The sequence below is a fragment of the Phyllostomus discolor genome, chromosome X (genome assembly GCF_004126475.2).
Source record: "Phyllostomus discolor isolate MPI-MPIP mPhyDis1 chromosome X, mPhyDis1.pri.v3, whole genome shotgun sequence".
NCBI lineage: Eukaryota > Metazoa > Chordata > Mammalia > Chiroptera > Phyllostomidae > Phyllostomus > Phyllostomus discolor.
In genome coordinates this window covers 63,998,287-64,024,612 of record NC_050198.1, presented here as the reverse complement: position 1 = coordinate 64,024,612, position 26,326 = coordinate 63,998,287, and the positions used below count along the sequence as shown (strand labels likewise).

The 26,326-nt window shown below is 37.5% G+C and overlaps 2 long non-coding RNA genes across 2 annotated transcripts; both read right to left on the bottom strand.

Moving 5' to 3' along the window:
- Positions 1-3,363: 3,363 nt before the first annotated feature.
- Positions 3,364-18,977, bottom strand: LOC118498416. Its single transcript, XR_004900902.1, has 3 exons — positions 18,923-18,977; positions 16,588-16,595; positions 3,364-3,373 (listed from the first exon to the last, which is right to left on the bottom strand). It is a non-coding gene; the product is annotated as an uncharacterized LOC118498416 (long non-coding RNA).
- Positions 7,410-13,993, bottom strand: LOC118498415. Its single transcript, XR_004900901.1, has 3 exons — positions 13,983-13,993; positions 8,066-8,069; positions 7,410-7,600 (listed from the first exon to the last, which is right to left on the bottom strand). It is a non-coding gene; the product is annotated as an uncharacterized LOC118498415 (long non-coding RNA).
- Positions 18,978-26,326: the final 7,349 nt, after the last annotated feature.

Genomic DNA, 26,326 nt, shown 5'->3' with positions numbered 1-26,326 from the left:
GTCCCAATCAACAGGAACCAAAGAGGCCCACCTCAAGACACATCGTAATTAAAATGACAAAATTTCAAGACAAAGAGAGAATCTTAGAGGCAGCAAGGGAGAAACAGGAAGTAACATCCAAGGGAGCCCCAATAAGGTTAGCAGCTGACTTCTTAATAGGAACACTCCAAGCCAGAAGAGAATGGCAAGAAATGTTGCAAGTAATGAGGACCAGAGGTCTGCAACCAAACCTACTTTAGCCAGCAAGGCTCTCAATCAAGATAGAAGGCCAAATAAGGAGATATCCAGATAAAAGAAGTCTAAAAGAATACACCTCCACCAAACCAGCTTTGCAAGAGATGCTAAAGACACTGCTTTAAGGAAAGGAAGGAAAAGAGAGAGAGAGAGGAACACAGGTATGACAATGGCAATGAATGTGTACCTATCAGTAATAACCTGGAACATAAATGGACTAAATGCTCCAATCAAAAGACATAGAATAGCTGAATGGATCAGAAAGCATGACCCACCCATATGCTGCCTACAAGCAGACCCAACACATGATAAAAGACCTACACAGTCTGAAAGTGAAGGGCTGGAAATAAATTTCCCAAGCAAATGGACAGGAAAAAAAAAGCTGGTAGTAATATTCATATAAGACAAAAGAGACTTTGAAAAAAGGACCATACAGAGAGACCCAGAAGGTCACTTCATGATACTCAAGGGAAGAATCCACCAAGAAGACATAAACATTGTAAATATATAGGCACCCAACACAGGAGCATCCAAATACATAAAGAAAATCCTAGAGGACTTCAAGAAAGATATTGACAGCAACACAATTACAGTGGGGGATTTTAACACCCCACTGTCAAAAATGGACAGATCTTCCAAACAAAATATTAACAAAGATATTGAGGCATTGAACAAGACCCTAGATGAAATGGACTTAACTGATATATACAGGGCCCTTCATCCCAAAGAAGCCAAATTCACATTCCTCTCAAATGTGCATGGAACGTTTTCAAAGGTAGACCATGTGATAGGGCACAAAACAAGCCTCAACAAATTCAAGAAAATTGAAATCATATCAAGCATTGTCTCTGAACACAAAGGACTGAAACTACAAACCAATCCCAAGGGTAAAAACCCAAAACACCCAAAATCGTGGAGATTAAACAGGATGCTATTAAACAATGAAAGGGTCAAAAATGAAATCAGGGAAGAAATCAAGAAGTTTCTGGAAACAAATGAAAATGAACTCACAACAAACCAAAACTTATGGGTCACAGTGAGGGCAGTCCTGAGGGGGAAGTTCATAGCAACACAGCCCTACCTAAAAAAGATAGAAACATTTCAAACAAACAACCTAACCCTACATCTACAAGAACTTGAGGAACAACAACAAAGACAGCCCAGAACAAGCAAAAGGAAGGGAATAACCAAGATCAGACCAGAATTAAATAAGATAGAGACAAAAAACACAATTCTAGGATCAATGAATCCAGGAGCTGGTTCTTTGACAAGATAAACAAAATCATCAACCTTTTAAGCAGGCTCACCAAGAAAAAAAAAAAAAGGATCCAAATAAACACAATCAGAAATGAAAGAGGAGAGGTTACAACTGACACCACAGTAATACCAAGGATTGTAAGAAATGACTGTGGAGAACAGTATGCCAAGAAATTTGAAAACTTAGATGAAATGGACAAATTTCTAGCAAAATATAATCTTCCAAACCTCAATAAAGAAGAAGCAGAAAGCCTAAAAAACCCAATAACAGCAAATGAAATTGAAGCAGTAATTAAAAAATTAGTGACACACGAAAGTCCTGGACGACATGGTTTCACAGGAGAATTCTACAAAGCATTTAAGGAAAAGCTAACCCCTATCCTTCACACACTATTGCAAAAAATCCAAAATCTTTGAAGACTCCCAATCTCTTTTTATGAAGCCAACATCACCGTAATCCCAAAACCAGATAAAGACACAACAAAGAAAGAAAACTTCAGGCCAATATCACTGATGAACATACACACTAAAATCCTCAATAAAATATTGGCAAACCTCATCCAACAATACATTAAAAAGATCATACACCATGACCAAGTGGGATTGATCCCAGGGATGCAAGGGTGGTACAATATTCACCAATCCGTAAATGTAATACATCACATAAACAAAAGCAAACACAAAAATCACATGATCATATCAATAGATGAAGAAAAAGCATTTGATAAGGTACAGCACCCATTTACCATAAAAGCCTTCAGCAAAGTGGGAATAGATGGAGCATTTCTCAACATCATAAAGGCCATATATGAGAGACCTATAGCCAACATCAAACTCAATGGGCAAAAACTAAAATCTTTTCCACTAAGATCAGGAACAAGACAAGGCTGTCCACTTTCACCACTTCTATGCAATATAGTATTGGAAGTTTTAGCCACAGCAGTCAGACAAGAAAAGAAAATAAAAGGCATCCAAATTGGAAAGGAGGAAACAAAACTGCTAGTGTTTGCAGATGGCATGATAGTGTACATATAAAATCCTATAGACTCCACAAAAAAAACCCTGCGTGACTTAATAAATGAATTTGGCAGAAGAGAGGGATAGAAAGTCAATATCCAGAAATCAAAGGCATTTTTGTATACCAACAATAAAACAGCAGAAGCAAAAATCAAGAGAAAAATCCCATTGGATATAGCAAAAATAAAAATGAAATACCTAGGAGTAAACCTAACCAAAGAGGTAAAAGACCTGTATTCAGAAAACTTTACAACACTGAAGAAAGAAATCAAGGGAGACACAAGCAAATGGAAACATATACCGTGTTCACGGATTGGAAGAATTAACATCATCAAAATATCCATACTACCCAAAACAATTTAGAGATTCAATACCTGTTAAAGTACCAATGGCATATTTTGCAGAGGTAGAACAGACACTTCAATAATTTGTATGAAACCATAAATGACCCTGAAATGCATCTGTACTTCTGAGAAAGAAGAGCAAAGTAGGAGGGATCACAATACCTGATACCAATGTGTATTACAAGGCCATTGTAATCAAAACAGCCTGGTACTGGCATAAGAACAGGCACATGGACTGATGGAACAGAACAGAGAGCCCAGAAATAAACCCAAGTCTTTATGGCCAATTCATATTTGACAAAGGGGAAAGCAACATAAAATGGAGTAAAACTACCCTCTTCAACAAATGGTGTTGGGAGAAGTGGACAGCTATGTGCATAAAAAATGAAGCTCAAGCACCAACTTACGCCATACACAAAAATAAATTCAAGGTGGATAAAAGCCTTAAATATAAACCGTGACACCACTAAAGTCCTAGAGGAGAACATAGGAAGGGAAATCTCAGATATTTCACACAGCAACTTTTTTACTGATATGTCCCCTAGAGCAAAGGACATAAAGGAAAGGATAAATAAATGGGATCTCATCAAAATAAAAAGCTTCTGCATGGCTAAAGTAAACAGCATTACAATAAAAAGAGAACCAATTGTATGGGAAAACATATTTGCCAATGATACCTCAGACAAGAGTTTAATCTCCAAAATTTACAAATAATTTACATGACTCCACTCTAAGAAGATAAACAATCCAATTAAAAAATGAGCAAAGGGTTTGAACAGACACTTCTCCAAGGAGGACATACAGAGGATCCAGAGACACATGAAAAGATGCTCAATATCGCTAGTTATCAGAGAGTTGCAAGTTGTAACCACAATGAGATACTACCTCACACCAGTCAGAAGGACCATCATAAAAAGAAATCAACAAACAACAAGTGTTGGAGATGTTGTGGAGAAAAGGGGACCCTAGTGCACTCTTGGTGGGACTGCAGACAGGTACAACCACTATGGAAAACAGTATGGAACTTCCTCAGAAAACTAAAAATGGATCTGCCTTTTGAACCAGCAATTCTTCTAGGATTATATCCTAAGAATCCTGAAACACCAATCCAAAAGAACCTATGCAACCCAATGTTCATAGCAGAGCAATTTACAATAGCCAAGTGTTGGAAGCAACCTAGATGCCCATCAGTAAATGAATAGATCAAAAACTATGGTACATTTACCGAATGGAATTCTGTGCAGCAGAAAGAAAGAAGGAGCTCCTACCCTTTGCAACAGCATGGATGGTGCTGGAAACCATTATGCTAAGCGAAATAAGCCAGGTGGTGAAAGACAAATACCATATCATCTCACCTTTAACAGGAACCTAAACAACAAAACAAACAAACACACAAAATATAACCAAAGACACTGAAATAGAGAACAGGCTGACAATGACTGCAGTGGAGAGGGGAGGGAATTTCAGGGGAAAAGTGAAGGGTTTACAGGAACAAGTGTAAAGGACACATGGACAAAATCAGCATAAGTGGCAATGGGAGGGGGTGGTGAGGAGCACTCCGTGGTGGGCTGGGATGAGAGTAAGGGACAGAAAACTGTACTTGAATAAGAATTAAAATTAAAAAAGTTTAAAAATAAAAATAAAAATTTACAAAAAATTTTAAAAATCAACTAATGTAACTCAACATTGTAATAGACTAAAGAAGAAATATTACATGATCATATCAATAGATATAGAAAAAGAATTTTACAAATTCCAACATTTATTCATAATAAAAACTCTCAGTAAACTAGGAATAAAGAATAACTTCCTCAACTTGATGAAGATATCTATACAAAACCTATAGCTATTATGTTTAATGGTGAAGAACATGAAACTTTCTAAGATCAAGAATAAGGCAAGAATATCCCCTTTCACCACCTCTTGTCATCATCATACTGGAAGTCTCAGTTAATGTAGAAAGACAAGGAAAGGAAATAAAGTATAGAAAGAGTAGAAAAGAAGAAGTAAAATTATCTTTTTTTTCATAGATGACATGCTCTTCTATGTTGAAAATTGGAAAAAATCAACAAAAAAATCCTGAGAAAAAGATCAATCATTTTCCTAGATGCCCAATGAGAAAGTGGAATTTGGAATTAAAAACTCATTACCAATTATATTAGCAACCCAAAAATGAAATCCTTAGATTGGAATCTAATAAAATATGTAGAAGATTTATGTGAGAAAAGATAAAAATGCTAATGGAAGTTATCCAGGAAAAAGATAAAGAAATGCAGATATAATCCGTGTCCATGGATAGGAAGACTCAATTTTTTTAAAGATGTCAGTTGATGCCCAATTTGATTTGTACATTCAGTTCAATCCTAATCAAAATCCCAGCACATTATTTTCTTGATATTGACAGAGTAGTTCTTAAGTTATATGGAGAAGCAAAAGATTCAGCATAATCAACTTAATACTGAAGTAGAAAACTTGAAACACTGAAACTGTGCAAGTTTAAGACTTACTGGAAAGCTCTAGTCTTCAAGACTGTAGAGTATTAGTGAAAAAAAAAGATAAATAGATCAATGTAACTGAATAGAGAGCCTAGAAATAGACCCATATAAATATGGTCAACTGACCTTTGACAAAGGAACAAAGACAATACAATTAAACACAAAAATCTTTTCAATAGATGGTAATGAAACAATTGGTCATCCATATGCAAAAAATTGAATCTAGACACAAACCTTGTACCCTTCATAAAAATCAATTGAAAATGAATCATCAATGTAAATGTAAATTGCAAAATTATAACATTTCTAAAAGATAATGTAGAAAAATCAGATGACATTGGATATGTCAATGACTTTTTAGATGCAATATCTATGTTGTGATTCACTTAAAAAATAATAGATAATCTGGACTTCATTAAAATTAACATCTTCTAATCTACAAAAAAACAGTGTCAAGGGAATGGTAAGACAAGCTAAAAATTGGGAGGAAATATTTACAGAAGATACACATCTGTAAAAGACTTGCATGTAAAAATTGAAATAATTTTTAAAGCTCAACAATAGGAGAATGAATGATACAACATGGTGAAGGGATTAACCAAAGAACATTTATTCACAACCCATGAACTCAGACAACAATGTGGGGATTGGCTTGGGGTGGGGAGATGATGAGGCTGGATGAGGGAGGGAAAGGGGGAAAATTGGGAACAACTGTAACAGTTTAAACAGTAAAAAATAAATAAAGGTGAAATTTTTTTCAAAAAATAATACTTTAAAAGATAAAAATGAGCCCTTGCTGGTGTGGTTCAGTGGATTGAGCCATGGCCTGTGAACAGAAAGGTCACTGGTTCAGTTCTCAATCAGGGCACATGCTTGGGTTGCAGGCCAGGTCCCCAGTTTGGGGAGAGGCAACTGATCAATCGATGTATCTCTCACACATTGATGTTTCTCTCTCTTTCTTTCTTGTTCCCTTCCAATCTCTGTAGAAAAAAGGTAAATAAACAAAACCTTTTAAAAAAAGTGATAAATATCTGAAGAAACATGTTACCAAACAAGATAGACAGATAGCAAATAATCACATGAAAAAATGTTCAACATCATATGACAGAGTAGGAAAACAATTAGATACCACTACACAGCTGTTAGAATCACCAAAACCCAAAGTTTTGACAGCACCGAATGCTGATGAGACTGTGGAGAAGTAGGAACTCTCAGTCATGCTAGTGGAAATAAAAAATTTTATACTCTTACCGTGTGATCTAGTAATCACACTCCTTGGTATTTACCCCATGAATTGAAAACATATGTATACCTCAAAACCTGCAAGCAGATGTTTATAGCAGTTTTATTCATAATTACCAAAACTTTGAAGCAACTAATATATCCTTCAGTAGCTCAATAGATTTAAAAAACTGGTACATTCAGACACAGAATATTATTCAGAGCTAAAAGAAGTATGTTAAAAAGCAATGCAAAGACATAGAGTGAATTTAAAAACACATGGAGTAAAAGAAGCCAATCTTTCTCTGAAAAGCCTACATACTATATGATTCCAATCATATGACATTCTGAAAAAGACTATGGAAACTAAAAAAAATATTCAGTGGTTCCTCTGGTTAGGGAGAAGGGAGGCATGAACAGGCACAGCACAAAGAATTTTCAGGGCTATACAGTGGTGGGGTGGGTTCCAACTGCAGAGCTCCCCCCAGCTGCCATGGATGAGAATAATTCTACCAAGACATGATCTGCTTGGGGAGGAAGGCTGACCATTCTCTCAGAGGAGAAAGGTGTTTAGCCCATCTCTCAATGGGCTTTTATTGAGTTTAGCTTGTGTAGGGATACATATCAAAGAAAGGAGGTATAGTTTACAGATAACATTTCTGGGAGCATGGGGATCCCTTTGAGTCAGGATCTGGTAAACAGGGTGATGCCAATTGGCTATAAAACCTTGGGAAACAAACTAATTTTGTGCTTGGACCCTTAACCTTTAAATTGAGGACATTCTTAGCAAAGCAGATTTCATAGGAGTTTATACATTATATTTTAGGCCTCATTGCCCCCCACAGGGAACCACTGGTTCCGATACAGAGCCGCACCCCCCTTTGGCATTGTTTCAGCCCTGAATCAGGTGGGGGAAGCAAGGCAGCCAGGAGATTAGGAGACTTTTTACAGATAGAATGAGGACTCAGGCTATGATAAAGCCAAGGGGTGAGGGTCCTTTTGTCCCTTCTCCACAATCCCTTAAGTCCTTCCCTAATGGCCTCTTCATGACTGTGTCTGTCTTAGGTTGTTCCTTTCTTGAGGAATCTTATCCATTATTGACTATCCAGCCATCCTTTAGGGGCTAAGCAGGGTGACATAAAGGGGGCAAAGGCTGTGCCTCTGCTGGGAGTATAAGCTTTGTCTCCTTAGTGGCTTATGGTCCCAAGGTCCCCTACCTGTGGGACCTTTTTGCCTGTCAACAGGGTTACAGCCTCTGAAACCAGGCAGGATGGTTACCAATGATATAGTATTTTGTATAATACTATAATAATAGATATGTATAATTACACATTTGTACATAAAATGTACAATACCAAAAGTTAACCTTAAACTATGGATTTTGAGTGATAATCATCTGTCTGTGTAGGGTTCATCAATGGTAACAAATGTACTACATGGAGTTAGTGGGGAAAGTTGTGTATATAGAGAGAAGAGGTATATGGAAATTTTCGGTACCTTCCTCAATTTTGCTGTGAATCTAGAGCTGATCTAAAAAATAAAGTTTATTTTTAAATAAATTAGCACCCAAGTGTGAAGTAATATTACATTGACAAATGAATACCCAAGTGTGAAGTAATATTATATTGACAAATGATATTACTTTATCAAGAATGATCCCATATATGCCTACTGTTCTGGCATAATATTTAACAATGGCCACCCCACTTCCAATTATCATGCAGTGTTTTATTTTTTAAAAGACTTTATTTATTTTTAGAGAGAGGGGAAGGGAGAGATAGAAAGAGAGGGAAAGAAACATCAATGTATCATTGTCTTTCTCATACCCCTTACTGGGGAGTTGGCCTGCAACACAGGCATATGCCCTGACTGGGAATTGAAATGGTGAACCTGAGATCCAGTCAAGATGGAGGCATAGGTAGAAATGCTACACTTCCTCGCACAACCAAAAGGAGAGTAACAACAAATCTAAAATCAATAAACAATCAGAAGTGCCAGAAAATCAAACTGCATGGAGCTCTGACAACCAAGGAGTTAAAGAAATGCTCAACCAGAGCAACCAGACCAGTGCACTGAGACAAACAAATATGGCCAAATGAAAACAGAGCAAAGCTTCAGAAAGAGAGCTAAGCAATGAGGAGATAGACAACTTATTTGATGGAGAATATAAAGCCCTGGTAATCAAAATGCACACAGAACTGATTGAGCTTAGTTGAAAAATGAAGAGAAAACAAATGAAAGATACTCAAAATGAAATAAAGCAGAATATTCAGAGAACTAACAGTGACAGGAAGGAAACCAGGTCTCAAAGCAATGATTTGGAACAAAAGGAAGAAATAAACATACAACCAGAACAGAGTGAAAAAAAACAAGAATTCAAAAAAATGAAGAGAGGCTGAGGAAGCTCTGGAACAACCTGAAATGTTACAATATCTGAATTATAGGGGTGCCAGAAGGAGAAAAACAAGAGCAAGAAAGAGAAAGCTTATTTGAACAAATAATGAATGAAAACTTCCCCAGTCTGGTGAAGGAAATAGACTTTCAGGAAGTTCACAAAGCCTAGAGAGTCCCAAAGAAGTTGGACATAAAAAGGAACACACAAAGGCACATCATTATTAAGTTATCCAAGGTTAAAGATAAAGAGAGAATCTTATAAGCAGCAAGAAGAAAGGAAAGAGTTACCTACAAAGGAGTGCCCATAAGGCTATAAGCTGATTTGTCAAAAGAAATCTTGCAGGAAAGAAGGGGGTGGAAAGAAGTATTTGAACTCATGAAAGGCAAGGACCTACATCCAAGATTACTCTATCCAGCAAAGCTATCATTTAGAATAGGAGGGCAGATAAAGTGCTTCCCAGATAAGGTAAAGTTAAAGAGCTCATCATCACTAAGCCATTATTATATGAAATGTTAAAGGGACTTATCTAAGAAAAGGAAGATAAAAAAATATGAACAGTAAAATGACAACAAAATCACAACAATCAGCAACTGAACCTAAAAGAAGAGACAAACAATGAAAACAAAAACTAACCAAACACCTAGAACAGGAACAGAATCAGAGAAATGGACATCACATGGAGAGATTTCAGTGGGGAGGAAGAAGGGAGGAATAGGGGGAAAGGGTACAGGAAAGAAGAATCATAATTGGTAGGCATAAAATAGACAAGGAGAGGTCAAAAATGGCATAGGTAATAGATAACTCAAAGAACTTATATGTACATCCCATGGACATGAACTAAGGGGGGAGAATGCTGGAGGGTTGGGAGTGCAGGGCAGAGTGGGGATAAAGGGGGAGAAATTGGGAAATCTGTAGTAACATAATCAATAAAATTAACATAAATAAGAAAAAGAAATGGCAACCCTTTGCTTCACAGTCTGAAGCTCAATCTACTGAGCCACACCAGCCAGGGCTCATGCAATATTTTTTGGCATGATCTCATTTATGTTATAACTTGTTTGAAAATTAAAGATTCATATTCCTCCCTTAAAGAATCTGGTTCAGTAATTCTGGGTAAGGCCTGTAAATCTGTATTTTTAAGAGCATCTTTGTAGATTTGTATAATCACATGGCATTTAAACGTAGACTTGATTTACATAACTGAATTTGATTAAAAACAGGCATGCTTTAATTACATATTTAGATTAACTTTGGTTCTGGTCATGGAAGTTTTTTGTTTCAGTCCATCAACAATCATAAGTCATTCTGACAAATTCATATTTTACCTTGTTTTGGGAATGATTTCCATGCAATTAAGTATGTGCTAGAACCTGGGAACATGCCATTACTCTACCAAAGTAGCACAATAAAGTCTAAGCGTAACAGTTCAACTATGTATACTATTTTCTTTCCCCATTATTGAAAAAGTGTAAGCTGCATTTTATGAGGTACTCTCCTTCCAAGAATGTGATAAAATTATATACAATAATCTGCAGAAATAAATAAAAAGTTGTAAATGGAGTGAGTAAACTAAGTTACTGGATATGATTTTGGAGATTGTCCTTACAATTGCAACTTAAAAGCATTGTATTCTTAAAAATTAGTTGGTTATGTTTTTGTTTAGAGAATAAAGCACTATAGGTGTTATGTCTAAGTAAACCAATTTTATCAACTCCTTTGGGCCTCTGACAAAAGTTTTTTTAAATTTATTATATTTATTTAAAAATAAATTGGCAAAAAAATTAGAAACAAAAATGTTATTGATATTTGACCACTCTAAAAATGATTTGGTATTGGTGCTAAAACCCAGACACTGTAAACAGGTAAGTGTGGCTTGCAATATGATTTGCTCATTCTCTAAAGTGTTTATCTTACTTGGTTACTACCTAACACAAATGCAAAACAAGGCAAAACCTTTAGAATACAAACCCTTTAATGGATTTGTTTGCAAAAACCTTTGTCTGGAGGTGTCTCTGTTAAATAACACACACTATATAAAGGCATCTCTTACTGATATCTACTTCTCTGGGGGGCCAAGCTGGAACAAAGATCACATTTTAAGTGTGCTGTGCTGGCTATGCCATGCTGATAACTGTGCAATATTTCATCATTTTCAACATTTTCACTTAATACAAAAATTCAAAGAATATAAATCAAACCTTTTCATTCTGTTTTAAATCACATATTTTTTTCAAAAACTGTTATTTTGATATATTTAGTACTGTTTCTTGCCTAGTAGAAAAATAGAAAATACTTTCCAAAAGTCCTACATAATTGTCCACTGTAATTTGAATTCAGAGAACACATAAACCTGGTTAGTTACAGATGCTGCTGCAGGGCTTGGAATTTGGTCAATGCAAAGCAAACTTGATTACATTTGTATGACCAAGTGAGAACTCTATCAAAATTCTGTGTACATTTTTTATCTAAATACCCTGTTATATGTCAAGTATTCACAATGCTGTGTATTTTTTTTCCAGTGGAAAAGAAAATTGAATGTACCTTTTTAGAATAAATAAAGCAAATTAATGACAACCACTTACTAGGAAAAAACAATGGTTGAAGTGTGAACAATCATTTCTCTATAAATGTTCAACAATAATATTTCTATCTTCTTTATAAGTTTTTAATATTCTTTATAAATTACCAAAATATAGTGGCTGCACCAGTCTGCAATCCCCCCAACAGTGCACTAGGGTTCTGTTTTCTCCACAACCTATCCAACACTTGTTTGTTGCTTTGTTTATGATGGTCATTCTCACCAGTGAGAGGTGGTATCTCATTATGGTTTTAATTTGTATCTCTCTGATGGCTAGTGATATTGAGCAAATTTTCATATGTCTCTGGGCCCTCTGTATGTCCTCTTTGGAGAAGTGTCTGTTCAAGTCCTTTGCCTATTTTTTAATTGGGTTGTTTGTCTTCCTGGAGTCAAGTAGTATGTGTTCTTTATATATTTTGGAGATTAAACCCTTGTCTGAGGTATCATTGGCTAATATGTTTTCCCATATAGTTGGTTCTCTTTCCATTTTACTTCTGTTTTCTTTATTTGTGCAGAAGTTTTTTAATTTGATGAGGTTCCATTTGCTTATTCTTTCCTTTATGTCCCTTGTTCTAGGGGATATATTGGTGAAAATATTGCTGCATGGAATATCTAAGATTTTCCTGCCTATGTTCTCCTGAAGGACTTTTATGGTGTCATGACTTATGTTTAAGTCTTTTATTGACCTTGAATTTATTTTTGTTTATGGTGTAAGTTGGTGTTCAAGTTTCTTTTCTTTTCCTTTTTTTTTTTTTATGTAGCTGTCCAGTTCTCCCAACACCATTTGTTGAAAAGGCTATTTTTACTCAATTTTATGCTGCTGCCCCCTTTGTCAAATATTAATTGACCACAGGTACTTGGGTTTCTTTCTGGGCTCTCTGTTTTCTTCCATTAGTCCATGTGTCTGTTCTTATGCCAGTACCAGGCTTTTGGGATTACAGTGGCCTTGTAATACAGTTTAATATCAGGTATTGTGATCCCTCCTACTTTGTTCTTCTTTCTCAGAATTGCTGCAGCTATTCAGGGTGCTTTGTGGTTCCATATAAATATTTGAAGTATTTGATTATGTCCTAAGAACCCTGAAACACCAATCCAAAAGAACCTATGCACCCCAATGTTCATAGCAACACAATTTATAATAGCCAAGTGCTGAAATCAACCTAAGTGCCCATCTTTAATGAATGGATCAAAAAACTATGGCACATTTACACAATGGAAAACTACGTAGCAGAAAGAAAGAAGGAGCTCCCACCCTTTGTGAGAGCACAGTTGTAACTGGAGAGCATTATGCTAAGTGAAGTAAGCCAGGTGGTGAAAGACAAATGCCATATGATCTCATCTTTAAGTGGAACCTAATAAAAACAAGCAAGCAAGCAAAATATCATCAGAGACACTGAAATTAAGAACAAACAGACAGCAACCAGAGGGGAGGTGGAAGGGGATAATGAGAGGGAAAGTGTGAAGGGTTTTTAGGAACAACTATAAGGGACACATGGACAAAACTAAGGGAGCATGGATTCAGTGGAGGGAGGCGGGGGTGGCTGGGGTAGGGGGGAAAGGTTGGGACAAAAGGCAGAAAACTATAGTTGAACAACAATAAAATTAAGAAAAAATAAAAAAATTAATTACCAAAATATAATTTTGTTCTCTAGTTAGATTTGAAATTGCATATTCATGAAAGGGAGAATAAAAATTATAAAAACTAATATTGTTTAATAGAGTATAACTGTAACAGTTGTGTGCGGGGGGGTGGGAATTAAGTGAAATATCAGACACTAATTCATTTCTAAAATATTATACCTTATTTAATTATCTAAAATTTTTATATTTTTAAATCAAATTGCTAATTATCTAAGAACTCTAAAATGTGTAAAATTTTTATTCCTAACCACTTAAATGTTACTTAAGTAATTTTTTTCTGGTATTATGGAAAGCACATGATGAAATTTAATTTGGTAAGATAGAGAGCAGGTTTTTACATAGGAAACTATTTTCAACGATGAAATGCAAATATAAGACCAGTCATGGAGAATTTATTTTAGGCTTTTGTTTTATGTTTTTTAATTTATTGTATTTATTTAGAAAATAAATTGGCAATAAAAATACTAGGAACTAAAGTGTCACTGATATTTGACCACTCTAGAAATTATTTGGCATTGGTGCTAAAAGCCAGACACTAAAAACAGTATGGCCTGCAATACAAATTGTTTCTTCTCTAAAGGGTTAAACCTGCTAATATTAATTACACCTTTTCTACATAAAAGATCTTACACAAACAAAATTTGAAAATCAAGAGATCTTACATTGAAATAACCTTGATTTTCAGCAATTGAAAAATAAGGATATTCTGATAACATGGGGCTTGCATTCCTTTAGGGTAACAATTAATAAGAACTGAAGAGCAGGTGTGTTTTAGACAGGATCTACTTGTTCCAGCATACCACAGTCCCCTTGGCTCCCAATTGACTCCATAACAATACAATCAAGTGCTAATTCCTAACAGGCTTCAGTTATTTCTGTTATTTGTATTATTTCTGGTGCCATTTGAGTTTATGATTTGGGAAAATCAACAGCTTTCAAAAGTTCCCTGAAATAAACTCAAATTTCATGGCAGTGCTTGCTGTCAAGATTGATATGAAGCTGAATATGTGGACTTTGGAAGCCTCCATATCTTTTCCATAAAAAGTCTTTGTTTTTGCCCTGGCTGGCATAGCTCAGTGGATTGAGCGCGGGCTGGGAACCAAAGTGTCCCAGGTTCCATTCCCAACCAGGGTACATTCCTGGGTTGCAGGCCACAACCCCCAGCAACCGCATATTGATGTTTCTCTCTCTCTCTCTCTCCCCCCCTCCCTTCCCTCCCTAAAAAATAAATAAATAAAAATCTTTTTAAAAAGTCTTTGCTTTTACTTCTTTTATATATTTGAACACATTTCTATAAATATAAATACAATTGCAAAAACCCATTGCTCTTGACCAATGGCTTCAAATATTTTTATTCATTTATGTATTTTATTGAAGTATCTCCATAGTAATTGATATTTAAAATTCCTCTTATAAATAGAAAAATAATTTGTGAATTTTGCAGACATAGTTACTATCATGGTTAGTTTTATGTGTCAAATTTGTTAAGGTGTTGTACCCAGTTATTTGATGGAACATTAATCTAGGTACTGTTGTGAAGGTATTTTGTAGACATGATTAGCATCTACAGTTAGTGGACTTTGAGCAAAATACATTACCTTAATAAATGTGAGTATCCTTCATACAATCTATTGAAAGCCTTTGGAGCATAAACTGAAGTTTTCTAGAGAAGAAGAAAGTTTGCCTCAATTACAGCACTATCCCCTGCCTGGATCTCTAGCCTGTCAGTCTGTCTTATACATTTCAGAATTGTCAACCCCATAATGATGTTAGACAATTTCTTAAAAACTCAATCTCTCTCTTCCTCTCTTTCTCTCTCTATTTCTTCCACTAGTTCTATTTCTACGAAGAGCTCTGACTGATAGCTATGTTATATAGAAATGATTTTAAGTAAATAATTATTTTATATCACTGCATTATTTAATATTGCATTATAAATTTTAAAGATTTTATTCATTTACTTTTAGAGAGAAGGGAAAGGAAAAAGAACATGAGGAAAATGTCAATGTGTGGTTCCCTCTCATGCACCCCCAACTGGGGACCTGGCGCACAACCCAGGCATACATCCTGATTGGGAATCAAACTGGCTACCCTTTGCTTCACAGACTGACACTCAATCCCCTGAGCCATAGCAGCAAGGGTAAAATATCACATTGTAAACTTTAGGTAAATGTTATTATATTTTAAATATTCATAAAATATAGCCCTTTATTATTAGATTTGAAATATTATTCAATTTTAATTAATTATGTGAAAAAAAACATGATTTGCTAATATGTAAATGGTATATGAGGCCTGCCCAGGAAGTATTCAGCCTTATAATGTGAAAAATAGACATTTATTGAAGAAGATACAAGATACAAGAAACATTGTATATAAGACGATGACGCCTCAGTTACCTTCAAAGTAAGCACCTAGGGACCTCACACAGTTCTGTGAATGGTCATCAAATGTGACCTGACTCTCATCAAAGTTCTTAAATCTCTTTCCTTTCAAAGGTGACTTTAGTTTTAGGAAAAGCCAGAAGTCACTGGGCACCAAATTTGGGCTGTAGGGGGCTGAGTCACCTGGTGATTTGATGTTTCACCAAAAAACTCTGCACAAGACATGATGCATGAGTAGGCGCATTGTTAAGATGAAGCTGACAATTACCAGTTGCCCATATCTGTGGCCTTCTGAATCATCTGAATAGTTTCTGTTGAGGAATGTTCAAGTTTAACCCAACATTTGATGCAAATTTGTTGCTCTACTTGCTCAGTCATTTTGAATGTTACAGCTACACAGTACACATGCTCACTCAACTGCATCTACTACCCTCACTGACTAGTATAGTGAAGTTGTCATTATTCACACATGTGTGTTCCAGTCTACTCTATTTGTCTGCTAGGTTACACTGATGTCACACAAAGTGTTCTCATTATATTAAGAATGACTGGCAGACATTTTCCTAGATGGACTTTGTGTATTAGATTTCTATTTGGGGAGCAAATGTACATTAAAACATTAATCAAAATGTCATTATGTATTATAGAATCGAAATACACAAAATGTTTTAATAAAATCATGTTCATAATTCTTATGTGCTTTGCTTATAGAAATTATTTTTTAATCATTAATCCTTACTGCAGGGAAGGAAAATAATTGCCCCTTTACCCTTCAGGTTTATTGACTGAGACCCCTTCTGTGATAAAAGGCAGAATAACAGAAAAGAAATAGAAGTTTAATAAAATATATACCTCTTGTATATATGGAAGATACCTAGGAAAAACTGAGTAACTCCCCATATGGTTCAAGCTTAAATACCAGCTATAAGTTAAGTTAAAAGAAGTTGTTGGGGGCAGAGTGAGACCAGCTATGGGAGCTTGTTACAGAATGGACCAGGGGCGATCTCCTGTACCCCATTACCAATCCCCCTTTCAGACACACTCCTTTATAATCATATAAAGGGCAATGGGAAAAAGTCTCATCTTGTAGCTACTTCAGGCAGGGCATGGCTGCCATCCTACTCACTAGGACAGAAAATGGAAGATCAGTTTTAAAGTGAAGCCCACAGACTGCCCCAACCCTTCACCAACCCAACCACTTAGTTTAGCCAAACTGTTGAGTCTTGGGGATGATGATGAAGGTGGGCTCCTTAAGTGAGGTCTATATTGCAATTAATCACTCAGGTAATGATGTCATAGGCATATGTCCTATGAAAACAGAAGGAAGAACACATATGTTAATTCACAAAGCAACCCACAAAACCAGTATCTATACCTGTGAGACTTTTTTTTTTTTTGGAAGACATCCAGTACCAACGACTTTGCTGAAATGACATTTAGCAGTGGCAACTTGACAGGCCCTTCATGCCTATAAACTGAACATCTTTAGTGGTGCTATAAGCCCAGTTTCAAGTTCCAAATGAAAACAAATTTTCAAGACAGTTAGCTGCACTATTCCAATGTCCAATACTGAGCATTGTGATTTTCCTTCAATGACAATTTTTCTCCTTAAGATCACCCTCATTGTCATTAAAGGGACTACATTAAGTCCAGTTTTTAATTTTGCCTGTTCATTTGCATAAACACACTAAGAGCAGCCTGGCTCACCTATGATCTTTAAGTCTGCTTTGCTATAACTTACACAGGGAACCTTTAGATTGACCTTTTATTCTACCCTTCAGGGCACAGAAGTTGAGCCACACAACTGCCCTCTTGCTTCACCTGTACCAGTTGTGTCACTCAAATCCTTGAAGCTTTGATTGTTCCTGAAGGTTTCTTTTTAGCCATTTTTTCAGGAAAGCAACCTGCATTCTTTCCCTAGAAAGAGTTCCAAAAATCAAGCCTGACCAAGGTACCAGGCTTTTTCTCGTGGGCTTTTGGTAGCTTTGCAAGTCAATCCTAGTTCCTCAGGATATTCCAGTGACATCTAGATCCCAGACATGCATATTTCATGTGTGACATTCTATTCAAAATCTTGGTTAACAAAACCACTTATTAGTGATTGTTCTTATTGGCTTTATGCAAAGAAACCTTATGTCATCTCTCACACCTTCAGAATGCCAAATTCTTCCCTGGCTGGTGTAGCTCAGTGGATTGAGCACAGGATGTGAACCAAAGGGTTGCTGGTTTGATCCCCAGTCAGGGCACATGCCTGGGTTTCAGGCTGGGTCCACAGTGGGGGCTAAGTGAGAGGCAACCACACATTGATATTTCTCTCCATGTTTTTCTCCCTCCCTTCCCCTTTCTGTAAAAATAAGTAAATGCATTCTTTTAAAAAAAGAATGCCAAATTCTGGAGCAATTGGGTAGGGAGAAAAATGCAAAGTATGAAGAAAATTTCTTGTCCTTCTAATATCCACTAAAATTGCATCTCCATGCCTTATACCTTCCATTGCTAACACCACATTATTTCTTTCAAAAACTTTCACAAACTTCTACAACCTTCTTCATTTCCACATCTCACACTTTCCCTTGTTCACTTTCCTACATAATGTGATGTTTTAACCTTCCCTGGATAACCTCAATTTCTTTTTCACAGGAGTTACAGTGCACAAATCAAAACACAGAATTCCAGAAGAACAATACACAGATAGAGGCATTCTCTTGAACCAGTGCATCCATTGGTGCCCTGGATAGAGATATGCCCATACAGGCCCTATCTTTTGGCAGATACATTCTCCTTTTCCTCAGGCTGACATACTTATGAGCCTGAATGACCCCTTCTGGGTCCCAGGTGACACAGGAATTCTCCCCAACCAGTTACAGGTGACCTTTCCTAGGTCTTCAGATACAGAGGATTTCCAGTCAGAAACAGCAAAATTCAAACCACATTCCCATAGAATCAGAAAACTAGTAGTTGAAGTTTCCTTCTCCCCAGGCTTAAAACTTTTGCAACCCTTTGTATTTATCTTTGTAGCTTTCCAAAGACCTTCTGCAACATTCATGAACTGTCTATATACCTTTACTCCTTCAGATTTACCATAATACACTTTTAATCCTTGTTCTTTCCCATACTGGGAAGGACTATACTCAGATTCAGTACTTAAACTTAGTACCTGACATCTAAGAATCCCTAGCATTATGGACACATGCATCTTCCACTAAAAGTTCCTAGATTTTCAGGGATATCCCACAGTTTTTGAAGCTTGACTGTAACTCAAATGTTCACTCTTAGACCCCAGTTTATGATCTCCAGAATAAGAGCCATCTTTATCAGAACCAGTTACACAGAGACTCCAACTATTGAAGTGTCCACACAGTACATAATCTGAAGAGTATGCTTAGCCCACCACCTTACCCAGTTCCAAGATGGCAGAATTCTCATGTGACCCATTATCCAAGATGGCAGCACCCATGCAAGATCCATTCTCCATGGTAGAGCATTCATGTGGCTCATCCTCCATTTTACCCAAAATAGCAATGCACCCACATAGCTTGCTGTCCAATCCCCAACATACACACGGGCTCAGCTTACATAGTCTAGGGGTCCCTTCCTCCCCAAACCTGAGTACACGTTCACTTAGTGCCATCTGGGCTCACCAAAACTGTAACCAAGCAGACAGGAGCAACCTGGAAGCAGCATATTAACCAAACCATTATCCACGAGTCCATTATTCCAAAACAGTGTACAGAAATAAATTTTTAGCCAAACCATCTCACTTCTCTAATCCCTTCCAATATCAATTTCCTTTCCACCTTTCCAGGTGTGATTAGGCAACTGATGCCTTCAGGCAGGGTTCAGAGAAACTATCAGAGACTGGGAAAATCCCAGTCTCATTCTCCCACACCCGAGAAGGTCAATCTGCCATAGTCAATTCTCAGCCCCATGTTTGGCACCAAAAACTATTATAGGATGGACCCGTGAGGGAAGGCACAAGATACTGTTACTAAATGGGCTACCCCTCTCCTGGGGTCCCTCTGTACTAAGCTAGCATTTCTCACTGCCCTTAGGAATTATGGCTCTCAATGCCAGAGTTTGGTAAAAAGGAAAGGAACTATTTATTAAAAAGTTATACAGATCTAGAAGAATGTTATTGTTAAAAATCTCAAAGTCCCTTGAAACAGACACAAACACACACAGCTCTTCCTTCCCACTTTTGCCCAGTCGGGACAGTCAGGGGTATCATATCTCAGGAAAAAAAAAATATAAGTCCATAGCTTGGCCAGACTCCCAGTTCTTTCCAGTAACCTGTGCTCAGCTGGCAAGCCTCCTGTGGTTCCCCATCACCATCAGCTGTGTTGCCACCATAATCTTCATTTCTTAATCCAAAGCCATGTGGCATCTTCTCATGGCCCACCAGTAAGAGTCCTTTCACCCCTTTCCTTCCTGCATGGTTTTGTATTGTTCCCATCCCTAGCCTTACATTTTCTCCCATCTCTAGTCCTTCATTGTCTCTTGTTGGGAACTGCCATGCCTGGTTTCAGGAGCTGTAACCCTCACAAGGCTAAGGCTGAGTGAGTGACCTTTGGACCATAAGCTACTAAGGAGACAAAGCTTATCTACCTGGCAGGGGCACTGCCTCTGCTCCTCTTACTTCACCCTGCCTGGCCCCCAGTACTTGATCGGTTAGCCAATAATGGGTAAGATTCCTCAAGGGAGGGGCAATCTAAGACAGGCACGATCATGGGGGGCCCCAGGGAAGGACTTGGGGGCTACAGAAAAGGGGTGATGGACCTTCACCCCTTGGCTTTGACACAGCCTAAGTCCTCATTCTGTCTTTGAGAAGTCCCATAATCTCTTGGCTGCCTTACTTACCCTGCCTGACTTAAGCCTGAAACAATGCCTTAAGCCTGAAAAAAATCCGGTTGTGAATGCAGCCTTGTGCTGGAAAGGACGAGTTCCCTAGGGTGATCAGGCCTAAGAAAGAATATGTAAAATCCCGTGAAACCTGCTTGGTTTAGAATGCTCTCAATTAAATGTTAAAGGTCCAAGCAGGAAGTGAGTTTGTTCCCCAAAGTTTTATGGCCATTTAGCTATCTGGCTCTGACTCAAAATAGGTCCTCAAAGTTCTTTGTATGTTATCTATTGTTTGATACTTACTGCCTGATAATGATTAATGAGCTTCACATATACATCCTGTATTCCTATGCAAATTGAATCCAATAAAAGCTTCTCTAGGCAAGGGTCAGGTTGCTCTCCTCTGAAGAGGGAGGCTGAGGTACTCCGAGGCTTGCTCTCCCCTTGAGAGAGAACTCATGCTGTCCCTTTACCTCCACAGGACTCAGTAGTCTGTGTGAATTTATTTTGTCTCATCCATAACACCACAGACACTGTGGGCTGATGTCCGTGTCAGTCTCTTCTGCATTCTTCTGAACCTCTAAGAGAGAGCTCAGAATGGCTGCTACATCTTGCTTTCCTGCTTCCTAAGCCACGTGACTCCAACCCTCCAAAACATGTGATTTGAATCCACATGGCTGCCACCCTAATCTTCCTTTGAAACTTGATTTCCAACTCCTCTCACAATTGACTACACCTGCCAGTATTCCCTCATTTTTTTTTCCAGCCTTTCTGGAAAAAAACTGAAAAGTACAGCGTTTGAGGCACATTGCATAACACACATAGATTAACAGCCTTTGCCTTCCTGAAGAGAAGAACTGCAGAAGGAGGCTGTGGCCTCCTGGAGAAATTGTGTATGTGACTTTTAAAATGTGCACAGGCAGAAAGACTCGGCAGTTGGACTCATGACATTGCCTGGGGTAAGTTTATACAATGCCTGTGTGTGTTCTGGGGTAGAAGCCAACCCTGGATGCCTGTGTGTGACTGGGAACTCCTGCCATGACTAAAAGTAGCAGTTGAAAGAGGCTCGGAAACACTGGCAAAATGACAAAAGTAGCAGACACTAACACACCAAGGGAAGATCTGCATGTTTGGCCATGCTGGAAGTTCTGAGCTGAACATTTAAAAGTGCGACAAGAAACATGAGAGTGGTCTGCCAAGAGGTCTGGAAGTGTACCTGGAGGTTGGTATGGAGGTCTAGATGCAAAGTGGAAACATCCTCAGCACCCCTACTTCACAGAAGATGGTGGCAGAGTTGGTGGCACTGTGGGGTACTTGCCTGGCCAATCACACAGACTACTGAGAGATACTTGCAGCTTAATTGTGACCAGGAATTCTGAGCTGCAGATTTCTGCATTTCTGAAGGATGGTACTTTTGAATTGCATGTTCTAAAACTGGTCTGGCATGGTAGAGGGAGGCAGAACTATTCATTTTGAGTGTTTTTAAAAGGAGTGGGAGTTAACAGTGGAGAGTCTCTCTCTCTCTCTCTCTCTCTCTCTCATCATCTCTATCTATCTATCATCTCTCTCTATCTATCTCTGTCTCTATCTCTAGCTCTGTCTCTACCTCTATCCCTATCATCATCTCCATCTACCTCTATCATCTCTCTCTCCTGCCTACTATGGAAAAATAACTCCCTTGGTATAGAATCTCTTGATAAAGGACTTTGGAGCTTGAAGTAAGGTCTCTGGGATTTTTTTAAGTATATTTTATTGATTATGCTATCACAATTGTTCCATTTTTTCTCCCTTTTATACCCCTCCTCCCTGAACCCCCTCCCACCAGCATTCTCTAATGTTAATTCATATCCATGGGTCATACATAAAAGTTCTTTGGCTTCTCCATTTCCTATACTATTCTTAAGCCCCCCCTGTCTATGTAGTACCTACCAATTATGCTTCTTATTCCCTGTATCTTTTCCCCCATCCTCTGGCCACCACATCCCTGGTGATAACCCTCCATGTGATCTCCATTTCTGTGATTCTGTTCTTGATCTCGTTGCTTGCTTCATTTGCTTTCATTTTTATTTTTTTTAGGTTCAGTTGTTGATAGTTGTGAGTTTGTTGTCATTTTACTATTCATGTTTTTATCATCTTCTTTTTCTTAGATAAGTCTCTGACATGGACAGCTGCCCGCAGTGTCCATGGCATTATGGATGAGATGAAACATTCACATGGACTACCGAGGCCTGTGGAGGAAAAAGGATGGTACGGCTACTCTCTCGAGGGGCAAATGCCTTGGAGTGGCCTGGCCACTCTCTCAAGAGGAGAATGCTCTGACCCTTGCCTTCACAGGTTTTTATTGGGTTTCAATTTGCACAGGAATACAGGTAAAGCTCATTAATCATTGTCAGGCAAAAAGGATCAAACAATGGATAGCATACAAAGAAATACAAGGGCTTATTCTGAGTCAGGGTCTGTTAGCTAAAAGGCTACAAAACTTTGGGAAACAAACTCATTCCTGCTCAGACCCTTATCATTTAATTGAGAGCATTTTAGCAAAGCAGGTTTCACAGGATTTTACGTATTCTTTCTCAGGCCTGATTACCCAGTGAACCTGCCCTTTCTAGCACAGGGCTGTAACCACCTGTCATTGTTTCAGGCTTAAGTCGGGCAGGGGAAGCAAGGCAGACAAGAGATTAGGATACTTCTAACAGACAGAATGAGGACTCAGACTATGTCATAGCTAAGGGGTGAGGGTCCATCACCCCCTTTTGCTGTAGGCCCCCAAGTCCTTCCTTGGAGCCTCCATGTGATCATGCCTGTCTTAGGTCGTTCCCCAGTTGGGGAATCTTACCTGTCATTGGCTAACCCACCAAGCATTGAGGATCAGGCAGGGTGAAGAAAAAGGAGCAGAAGCAGCACCCTTTCCAAGGAGATAAGCTTTGTCTCCTTAGTTGCTTATGGTCCGCAGGTCACTCACTCAGCTTTAGCCATGTGGGGTGGGTTACAGCTTCTGAAACCAGCCAGAGTGGCTCTCAACAAGTCTCTTTAATATTTCATATAATGAAGGCTTGGTGATGGTGAACTGCTTTAAATTTACCTTATCTTGGAATCATTTTAACTTCACTTCCATTCTTTTTTTTTAACCATTGTTTTTTATTGTTGCTTGAATAAAATTTTCTCCATTTTCCCACCACCATTTTCTCCTGCCTCACACATCCCTATCACCCACCTTCAATCCTACTCCCCTTTGATATTGTCCATTGGTCATTTATAGAAATTCTTTGATAACCCTTCCCCTTCATTCCCTGTTATCTCACTCCCATTCCCCTCTGGTTACTACTAGTTTGATCTTTATTTCAGTGTCTCTTGTTATATTTCACTTGCATGTTTGTTTTGTTGGTTAGGTTCCACTTACAGGTGAGATCATATGGTATTTTTCTTTGACCACCTGCCTTACTTAACTTAACATAATGCTCTCCAGTTCCAAACATGCTCTAACAAAGGGTGGGAGCTCCTTCTGCCTTTTTGTTGCATAGTGTTCCATTGTGTTAATATACCACAGTTTTTTCATCCACTCATTTATTGATTGGCACCTAGGATTCTTCCAGCAGTTAGCTATTGCAAATTGTTCTGCTATGAACATTGGGCTGCATAGATTCTTTTGAATTAGTGTTTCAGGATTCTTAAGGTATGAACCCAGCATTGGAATTGCTGAGTAAAAAGGCAATTCCATTTTTAGTTTTTTGAGTAAATTCCATACTGTTTCCACAGTGGCTGCACCAGTCTGCATTCCCACCAAGAATGTATCAGGGTTCCCTTTTTTTCCACAACCTCACCAGCACTTATTGTTTCTTGACTTGTTTATGATGACCATTCTGACTGGTGTGAAAGGGTATTTCATTGTTGTTTTAATTTGCATCTCTTTGATAGCTAGTGATACTGAGCATCCTTTTGAATGTCTCTAGGCCTTATGTGTGTCCTCTTTGTAGAAGTCCTTTGTATATTCAGGTCCTTTGTCCATTTTTTAATTGAATTGTTTGCCTTCCTGGATTGGAGTCATGTGATCTCTTTATATATTTTGGAGATCAAAACCTTGTCTGAGATCATTGCCAAATTTATTTTCCATTATGGTTGGTTCTCTTTTCATTTTGCCATTGTTTTCTTTAGACATGCAGAAGCTTTTTTCTTGTTGTTGTTAAAGTCCCATTTGTTTATTCTTTCTTTTATGTCCCTTGCTCTAGAGGATATATTGGTGAAAATATTGCTTCATATTGCTGAATATCTGAGATTTTGCTGCCTATGTTCTCCTGTAGAACTTTTATGTTGTTGTGACTTACATTTAAGTTTTTTTTATCCATCTTGACTTTATTTTTGTGCATGGTCTAAGTTGTTGGTAGAGTTTCACTTTTTTGCATGCAGCTGTCCAGATATCCCAACCTCATTTGTTGAAGAGGCTATTTTTATTCCATTTTATGCCTCTGCCCACTTTGTTGATGATAGAGACTTGGATTTATATCTGGGCTCTCTATTCTGTTTCATTGATCTATGTGTCTGTTCTTATGCCAGTACCAGACTGTTTTGATTACTGTGGCCTTGTAATATAATTTGTTGTCAAGTATGGTGATCCCTCCTACTTAGTTCTTCTTTTGAAGAATTGCTGAGGCTATTCAGGGTGGTTTAGGGTTCCATATGCTTTTTTGAAATGTTTGTTCTATACCTGTTGAATATGTCATTGGATTTTAATAGGGATTGCATTAAATCTATAAATTGCTTTTGGTAGTATGAACCTTTTGATGATGCTAATTCTTCCAATCCATGAACAAGGTATACGGTTACATTTATGTGTGCCTTCCTTAATTTCTTTCTTCAGTTTTGTGGAGTATTCTAAGTACATGTCTTTTACATCCTTGGTTAGGTTTATTCTTAGGTGCTTTATTTTCTTGTTGCTATAGCAAATGGGAATTTTTCCTCATTTCTATTTCTGATGTTTTGTTGTTGGTGTACAAAAATGCCTTCAATTTCTGAATATTGACTTTGTATCCCACTGTTTTGCCAAATTCACTTGTTAGGTTGAGTGGTTTTTTGGTTTTCTATGTACACTATCATGTCATTTACAAACAGTGACAGTTTTACTTCCTCCTTTCCAATTTGGATGTCTTTTATTCCTTCTTGTCTGATTTCTGTGGCTAGAACTTTCAATGCTATGTTGAATAGAATTGGTAAAAGGGGACATCCTTGCCTGTGCCTGATTTTAGTAGGAAAACTTTTAATTTTTGCCCATTAATTATGACATTGGCTGTAGGTTTTTCATATATGAAAATTATTATGTTGAGGTATGCTCCCTATACTCCCACTTTGCTGAGTGCTTTTGTCATAAATGGGTGTTCTACCTTATTAAATGTTTTTCTGCATCTATTGATATGATCATGTGATTTTTGCTTTTTCTTTTTATGTGATGTATTACATTTATTGAATTGTCAATATTTTACAATCCTTTTATCCCACTTGATCATTGTATATGATCTTTTTGATGTTTTGCTGGATACTTTTGCCAATATTTTGTTGAGAATTTTAGCATCTATGTTAATCAGTGATATTGGCCTGTAGCTGTTTTCCTTTGTTGTGTCTTTGTCTGGTTTTGGGATTAGGATGATGATGCCTTTGTAAAAAAGTTTGGGAATCTTCCCTCTTCTTCAAGTTTTTGGAATAGCCTGAGAAGAATAGAAGTTAGCTCTCTCTTAAATGTTTCGTAAAATTCTCTGAAGCCATTTGGTCCAGCGCCTTTCTGTGATGGGAGTTTTTTATTACTGCTTCAATTTCACCTGCTGTTTTTGGCCTGTTTAGGATTTCTGCTTCTACTTCATTCAGTTTTGAAAGATTATGTTTTTCTAGAAATTTGTCCATTTTACCCAGGTTTTCAAATTTATTAGCATATAATT